Genomic DNA, 6,731 nt, shown 5'->3' with positions numbered 1-6,731 from the left:
TGCGCCACCATGCCTGAGTTCAGGGTGGCACGGTGCGCCAGAGGTTCCTGGGCTGGCACAGCATGCGGCACCAGGGATCAAACCCAGGTCCTTGTGCTTGCCAGGCAGGCACTTAGACTGATGAGCTACCTCCCCAGTACCCCTCTTTATTTCAAACCCACTGATCCCTTTGTTCTTTGAAACTATCCAGAGCAACATAGTGAGTCCCCCTCCCCCAACCACTTTCTGAAGCAGTTCTGAATGTTCTCTTCAGTTGCACTGTTGTGGTCACCTTGATGTCCAGTGCCATTTTTAAATGTTTACCTGTCCTGGTCGTTTTGACTTTGGGAAAATCCAAAAGTGGCATGGTAGTAGATCCTGTGAATGGGGTGGGTGAAACTACACTGTAATGTTTTTGTTTTTGAGACAGGGTCTCACTATGTAACGCAGGCTGGCCTTGAATTCACAGTGATCCTCCTGCCTTAGCCTCCCGAGTGCTGGGATTACAGGTGTGCACCACCATGCCTGTCCCACTGTTACGTTTTTATGAGCTTGCCTTTCTCTTGGATGGCACTCGGAATGGCAGTAGCATTCACTGTATTGTTGATCACACTTTGTAAAGACACAAATGAGGCCTTCCAAAGCTGCTTCAGAAGTAGCAAGAACAATGGGCTAAGTGTGTTTGAATAGGAAGGATTGTGAACAGGATTAATGGCAATGTGTCTTTAATACTTTTTTGTTGTTGTTGTATTTTAGGCAAGGGTCTACAGGGTATTCAGGGTCTCACTACTAGATGGGATTTCTAGTGATCCACCTGTTTAAACCTCCCAAGAGCTGGGATTACAGGTGTGCACCACCGTGCCCAGTCTCAATTGCTGTCTCAGTGCGCCCCTGGGGAAGGGACTGGACACTGAACCCCCAAGCCCCTGCGCCTGCTTGCAGGTACTTTAATTCACTGAGCTATTTGGCCGGCCCTTTTTAATATATTTTTAAAGGCTGGATATTTACCTTCTATTTTTAATCATACCTTATAATATCTAAAAGTGTACGGTTGGATGAGCTATTTGAGGATGAGAGTCTGGAGGACAAGGGGCTCATCTTCGGAACATGCCTCTCGCTAGGAGAGTGGAAGAGGGCCCTGTGAGCAAGGAGCGAGGAGAGGGGGAGAACACACCTGTGTAAAAACTGAGAGCGTAGTGAGTTTTCAGGACTTAAAGGAATCACGAGTTGCAGCTAGCTTAAAAATAAAAGGGGCTGGGAAGATAGCTCAGTGGAATAAGGGCTTCCCTGGCAAGTGCAAAGGCCTGAGTTCAATCCCTGGTTCCGCCAAAAAATAAATAAATAAATAAATAAATTAATAAATAAAACATTTGCAAATAAATAAAAAAACTAAGAAGAAATCTCTGGGTTTGGCCACTAGGAAATCAGTGATGACTTAATGAGAGAATAACATGTGGAAGGAAAAACAAGGGTGTAGTGCCAAGGAAGGAAGGGTATAGGGTCCTGAGAACATGCTGTAGTGTAAGAAGTTCCCAGACAAAAGGACAGAGGTAGGATGGTGACTCCAGGTGCAAGCAGAATTGCCCTTCTCCAGGGAACTATCTACTTGCCCGTGATTATTCAGATGATTATGAGTATATACTTTAACCACTTAGCAGTCTATTTAAATACAGGATGACCAGAAATTAATATTGTTTCATTTATTTTTATAAGATAATAGAAAGGGCTGGGGAGATAGCTCAGCAGCAAAAGTGGCCTATCTGGCAAGTGTAAGGTCCTGAGTTCAATCCCCAGTGCCAAAACAAAAACAAACCCCCCCAGGAAATATACAAATGGAAGCTTTGTCAAATTTTGTGAATATTTTCTGTGTATGATATATCTTAAAATATTTAATACACAATGCCATTTTATAATCTGGACAGAAGTATCTAGTCTTTTTCCAAATTCTTTTTGCATGATTATCTTTCTTTGAACAACACACTTTATTTTCACTGTTGGATTTTCCTTTTTTCCTGTGGATGGTTATTTCAGTAAAATGTTTACCCACTAGATGTAATGGTGAAGATGCTGATGATGGACCTCTTGGGTGGTGTTTTGCAACCCTGTACTTTTCAATTATTTGGTCTATTAGAATTAATCTAAATTATTAATGACTTTTTGAGCTCCCTTGCTTTGAATAAATAACAAACAAGTCCTATAGTTTTTGGTCCAGGAGGTATGTAAATATTGTATAATATTTCTTCCTTGCTTTTTGATTACAGAAAAGCTTGTTAAATGTTGGCCAACTCTGTCCACGCTACCCATATAATTATTATAATCATTGACTGCTACTGGGGACAATTTTAGTTTCATTACTTCTTTCAAACTTATCATTTCTGTATTATGAAAAACTGGCAATACGGAGATGTCTTTTTTGTCTTTCCATTTTATAACACAGACTTTTCTCTCTGCTACGCTAACATTCCTCCCTTTTTCAGTTTTTTTCTTTTGCAGATCTTTTGGCATTCTTTGCTGTTCAGTCCCAGTGTCCCAAATGTGTCTGTTTCACAGTTTAAAAGAATATCACTGAGTTTTGGAGAAGTATAAAAATTATACCTATTATCTTTAGGATGAGAACTTTTATAAATTACAGCACAAATTGCAGGTTATTTTTCACAGAATAAACACCAATTAAGTAAAAGAAAATAATCAGAACTTACTAGATTTCTCTAGGAACAAGTATCGAAAGTGAACACAATGTTCTAGATAAAAAGTATGCAAAAAATAGTTAATACAAAACAAATAAACATGCACTAGTATAACTTGCACAAACAAGAATCAACTGGTTGAAATGATGCCTTTTCTTGGCAATGCCAGGGGTAGTTAGTATGTAAACAACCACGCTTCCCGAGCAACCCTCAGGGTAAACTGTTTAGTGGTTAATAGAAGGCAGTTAGTGGAAAGAGGCCAGAGAGGCTGTGGAGAAATTAGGTGGAAGCCAGGCTCCCGCCATCCCGAGGTTGCAGAACACATTATCTGTATGTGTACAGCAGCATCTGTGTTTGCAGAGACAGAGCTTATTTATCATGTGACCACAGGCTGAGCGCGGGAAACCAGAAACTCCTTTCTCACTTAGGCAAACAAAACTTCATCCATTTGTTGAGAAGTATTCAGAAGCTTGGAGAAAGCATTTTAGCCAAGAAGGGATGCAAAGATAAACAAGCACGTGATGTCCTCCCTTCCTTGGCTTTTGTACCCAAATGTACATTAGGAAAATGCCCAGATGCACCATTCAACACTCCAAACAGTACTGCTAACATTGCCTGAGTTTATGAGCCTTCCATGATCTCTTTAGTCCTCACAGGATCCCTGTGAGGCATTACTTTTCTATTTTACAAGAAAAGAAACTGAAGATCAGAAAGAATTAGGAGATATTCCTCCAAATTACCCTGCCAGGAAATGGCAGAGCTCTCCACCCTTGTTCTATTCAGTACATGCTTTAAAGCCACTCACAGGGCCCTCACAGTATGATACCTTAGCTGGGGTTTGACAAGTCAAAGGTTAGCAGCACTCTCATCTCCCTGGTTGGCGGGGGGTGTCTAAAATTCTATCATTAGAGCCTAAAATGGCACTAGTCTTGGCCACTAAACTGTATGCGCCATACGAGTCAACCTATTTTTCCTATGTTCTCTTATCATCCATCCCCATCAGAAAGACCTCTGGAGCAGGAGGGGTCTTTTCTTCCTCCCACCTCCGGCCAGTTCTGTCAAGCCTCTGAAGTGCACAGATCGGTCTTGTCCCCTGTTCCTGCTCTAGGTGGTCAGAAGGCGGGGCAGCAGCTCCCTTCCTCAACACTTGGCTTGACCCAGTAGGGAGAGGGCCAGGTTCGGGGGCTGAATGCTCAGCTTCCAGGCTCAAGCTGCCTGTCTAACGCTGTGATCTTAGTTGTGTTACATTTCTTGATCTGAAAAATAAGTATAATAGCTACTTTAGTATACTGCATGCTACCAGGATCCAGCAAAATGTTTGAGAAATAGGGCTTTGTGCTGGGTTTCTGTTGATGTCCTTTTGAAATTTTGGTGAGTTCTGAAGGAGAGGCCCAGGATTTTCATTTTTTGCTGGGATCCACCAAAGTGAATAGCTTATTCAATGTGTATGCCCTTGGCTAACACTTCATTTAAGCTCTCTGAGCCCCACAGTCTGTAATTAATTGAATTGAACTAGATCACAGTAAATATGTTCATAAGACAAATCTCAATCTTTTCTTTCTTTTTTGTTTGTTTTTGTGGTATGAAGGATTCAACTTAGGACCTTGCACTTGCCAGGCAGGCACTTATGCTGCTGAGCTATATCCCCAGCCCTCAGTCCTTTCTTTCCTTTTCTTTTTTTTTTTTTTTTTTTTGGTGGAACCAGGGATTGAACTCAGGCCCATGCACTTGCCAGGGAAGCACTTATTCTACTGAGCCATCTCCCTGACCCCCTCTCAGTCCTTTCTTTACTTTACCTGTTGGCAAACTGACAGTTTGATCAGTCCCTTCTCCTTAAAACATTCCTTCAGCTTAGTTTCCAGGACACAGAACTTCTCTAGTTTTCCTGTCCCACTGGTTGCTCCTTTGCTGTGTTCTCCCTAATCTGTTTCTACCCTCAAAAGTAAACCCCTGATCATCTCCTCCAAGCCTCCTCCTGGTCTTCCTCTATCCTTTCAGTTGCTCAGACCAAACCTCAACCCATATTTACTTTGTACGTCAATGCAGAACCTCATCACCATTTCCCCACTACCATCGCAGTCCAAGCCAGGGTTGCCTCTCTCCTGGGTCACTGCAGAGGCCTACTGATCAGTCTCCCTGCTCCCACCTCCTCCCTACCCTGCACAGTAGCTGGAATAATCCTACTTTTGAGTGAGTCTGTATCACTTCACTGTTCAAAAGCATCCTATCACTATCCATCTTACTCAGAGCAGAAATCCCTACCAGGGACAAGCTACTCTCTGATTCACCTCCCTGCCACTTGCTCCCTGTAAGCCATTACAGGTGCCCTCTGCCTGAAGGCCTTCTCAGATACCAACAGGGCTGCTCTCGTTCTTCCTTCCATACTCACCAGAGTCAAGCCATAGTAGACCACAGTGTTGAGACAGCAACCCAGGTATGGGGAAAAGTACCTACAGTGACAGCTACCCTGTACCCGTCTATCATTTCTGGCTAATTTTTTCCCAAGTATCACCATCTCACCTGTTTATATTTTGTTTGCTTATTGTCTGACTTCTCCATTAAAATGTAGGTTCTGTAAGGGCAGAAGCAAGCTTACCTTCCTTGCCTTTCCCTGCTTTCCTTCCTTTTCTTCTTGGTGGCAGGGATTAGAATCTAGGGCCTCATGCTTGCTAGGCAAGGACGCTCTACTACTGAGCTGGTGAGCTACATCCCCAACCCAGGGCTCTGCTTTTTAATTGTTGTATCTCCAGCACATAAGCTGAATGAATGTAGAAAGACCTTCAGGACAGATGACGGTACTGCATCAACATCAGCCTCTCAAAATTGCAGAAACTACTACCCTGCAGCGTGTCCACAAAGTTGGCCTCGTGTTCAGGAGCTGAGGGCATGTGTGGGAATGGCAGGGTCAAGCTGCCCACAAGACCACACAAAAAGATGACTCTGGAGGAGTAAGCCCCTCTAAAAGTTTGTGGCCTAGGGGGAAGTTTTATGTACACATACACAAAACTCTAGAACAAGATGGCATTTGTTTAAAATATCTAGCCTTTGATGCTTAATATCTTATATTCTGAGAGACACTAACTTTAGACTTTTTTCCTGATAGGAAAGACCACAAACCTTGGCTTATGAATGGCCTGTATGGCTATTTCTGTCCCAAATTCCCGCTCTGGTCTGCTTATCACACATAGACACCTTGCCTGACTTTCAATCTTGTTTGTTCCAGAGTGCCCTGAATCAGTCCCCTCCACCCAGCATTGCCCTCAATTTGCTGCTGAGTTGACAACACCTCTTTTAGCCCCTCCACACAGTGCTCCCACACTTAGGGAACACTGGGCTGGGGTGCAATCAACTTAGGAAGTTGTCACAGGGCCCGAAGAACCTAAACATGACCTCTTCACAATAAAGATGTATGTTCTCTTTCCTCCACCAGTTTATGGCTCAGAGATCTGAGGTTCTGCACTATCCACCTGGACAGCCTTACTCATGTTCAGCCAGGCTTTCAGAATTGCTGTCCAGGCTACTGTAAACTCTAAGGATAATGCTATTTAAGAAGTACCTCTGTATCTTCAGAAGGTAACCCACAGCAACTCTGTAAATTAGTTTATTGAACTAACAATGTAAGAAACAATAGAACTAGCAAGAATTAAAACACCTATCTGGGTGTGGTAATGGTGCCTCCAGCACTCTAGAAGGTTGAAGCAGGACAACAGCAAATTCAGGCCCAGCCTGGGAAGTTTTAACAACTCAGCACAAACCTATCTCAAAAATAAAAACTGAAAAGGGATGTGGATTTAACCTAGTGTTGAGGCCCTAGGTTTAATTCCAAGTACTGCTAACTAACTCAACAAATAGGCATGAATAGTGGAGGACACCTGTAAACCCAGTACTCGGATGCTGAAGCAAGAGGATCAGTGCAGGCTAACCTAGGCTGTATAGTGAGCTCAAGGTCAACCTGAACTACATAGTAAAACCCTGTGTCAAAAAAATCAAAAAAGGCCAGGGAGGGGCTGCTGAGATGGCTCAGTGGTCTAAAGCACCTACTTAGAACAAGTTTAGCAAAGCACA

The 6,731-nt window shown here is 43.1% G+C and overlaps 1 long non-coding RNA gene across 1 annotated transcript in view; it reads left to right on the top strand.

Moving 5' to 3' along the window:
- The window catches only part of LOC111813762, a 19,234-nt gene that overhangs the window by 1,207 nt on the left and 11,296 nt on the right, over positions 1–6,731 (top strand). The gene's annotated exons all lie outside the window — the stretch shown is intronic.

This window comes from Octodon degus, unplaced genomic scaffold (genome assembly GCF_000260255.1).
Source record: "Octodon degus isolate 3935 unplaced genomic scaffold, OctDeg1.0 scaffold00221, whole genome shotgun sequence".
In the NCBI taxonomy this organism is placed as follows: Eukaryota; Metazoa; Chordata; class Mammalia; order Rodentia; family Octodontidae; genus Octodon; species Octodon degus.
Note: the sequence above shows the minus strand (reverse complement) of the source record. Positions and strands in the feature narration are given on the sequence as shown.